We start from the raw sequence: 1,920 nt of genomic DNA, 5'->3' as shown, positions 1-1,920 counted from the left end.
AGTTTTGTGATTTTGTAATGTGGGCCATTCTTGATGGGGTTAGATGGTATCTCAGGGTGGTTTTGACTTACATTTCTCTAATAATTAGGGATGATGACCATTTTTTTCTTATGTTTGTCGAGTCTATTTCTTATACTTAGTAAGATACAGCTACAACTATCACATCCAAAACATTGAAATTGATTATTTAATGTAATTAAATGTCTATCATTTCATCTAAGCATATTCTGTGAAAGAGCTGTGTAACAACTGCATATTCTTTCTTCCATTCTCAAAACATGAAAAGAAGGCAGAGAAAGAGGGAAGGAGATCTGGGCAAAGGCATAAATAAGTTTCAGAGAGCCAGGTAAAAAAGAAGGAATATGACCCACCTTAAATGGGGTGGGTGAAATTTATTTCAGTACTTCTCTGGAGTAGTAGTAGTGATTTCAGGCTGGCTGATGCTGGAGAAAGTGTGGAGGGGGAAGTGGTACTACTTCTGTTTGTAGTTTGTTCTGGATAATTCCACCAGGGAGCAAAGAGGCAGCACTTTTTTGAGGTTTAGCTTCCAATGTGTTTCCAGGTGGGAGTGTGGATCTCTCAGAGGCACAATGTTGGTCCCCCATAAGGATTATAGGTCCTGGGAGTCAGTTGTCAATTTTCTCTGGTAGGACCTGGCAAGGCTGAGAGACCTGAGATGGTGGCAGGTCTCCTCCAGTCACAGAGCTGGTTTCCTCTTGATTCACTCTTACCAGTATTTCCTGTATCCTGAGACATACATTGCCTCTCTGCCTCCCCCCTCCTCCCTACCTCACCCATTTTAATGTTTCTACAAGGATGGGTATTGAAAAACGGATCCCTGCATTACATATAGTGTTTTTCCATATTGCCCTGCTCCCCAAGTACAACTAAGTCTATGGTGAGTTTTACACATTGTATGTAATTTTAAGATTAGAAGAAATTAAAGTTTTCCTCTAAGTAGTAAACTCTGCATGGCTTATGGAAGTATGTGTATGAGGGTTGTGGGGTGGGGGCTGGTAACTTGAAGAAATTATCAAAGAGCTTTACAATTTAGTTTTCAATGCACATCACAGAGCTACAAAACTAGCTATGACTATTTAAAAAGCAGTATACAAACGTAAGGTAATTAGAATGCAAAATAGCATACACTAGCACTAACTATGAAGATTGAATGTGGAACGTAAATACTGTATGTCATAGACTATAAGATCACTTTCTTCATATTTTAACACGTTTTTAAGTCTTTATAGTAATCCCTTGAAAGCATAATATATATGTTTTCCCCACATTTTAACATCTAGAAAATTTATGAAACCTGACAATTGATGGTACACCATAGTTTAATTAGGAACTTAAATTTTTTTTTAGGAGTATGAAAATAATAACTCATCTTACTATTGGTAAAATGTTATAGTCTATGATATATGGTGAGTAACTAGAAGAAGTTACAAAGTGTCTTAGAAGAAAAGGTGTCTGGAACTTTTCAGAGCTTCATCACCCTCCAGATCCATCTTCCTTTGGCTATAGACAAACTAGGCCACACCTTGCCAACATTATCCTCAGTGTTTTTTAATAGAGAAGGTTCAACATTTAATATCAAAACTGAAACCGGTTGTTAATAAACTCTTTTATATACAAACTCTGTGATTGATAAGTAATTAATTAAATTTTTGAAATTTTGGCTTCCAGAGCACAATAATTTCTTCCTTGAAAAGCTACTGTCATAACGAGGGATAATACACTTCATTATTATTATTATTATTTCTTCTTTTTTATTATTATTACATTAATGCAAACATGGGGTACAGTGTAGTGTTTTCATATACATTTTGAAATACTTTCATCAAGCTGGTTCACATAAATTTCATGTCATTTGCATAGTCATTGTGTCAAAACATTTATATTCTAGTTCTAGAAAAG

The 1,920-nt window shown here is 35.5% G+C and overlaps 1 pseudogene; it reads right to left on the bottom strand.

Moving 5' to 3' along the window:
- Positions 1-372: 372 nt before the first annotated feature.
- Positions 373-605, bottom strand: LOC111722694 (annotated as a pseudogene).
- Positions 606-1,920: the final 1,315 nt, after the last annotated feature.

This window comes from Otolemur garnettii, unplaced genomic scaffold (genome assembly GCF_000181295.1).
Source record: "Otolemur garnettii isolate 467f Iridium unplaced genomic scaffold, OtoGar3 scaffold00321, whole genome shotgun sequence".
NCBI classification, from domain to species: domain Eukaryota; kingdom Metazoa; phylum Chordata; class Mammalia; order Primates; family Galagidae; genus Otolemur; species Otolemur garnettii.
This window is presented reverse-complemented; position numbering and strand designations above follow the sequence as displayed.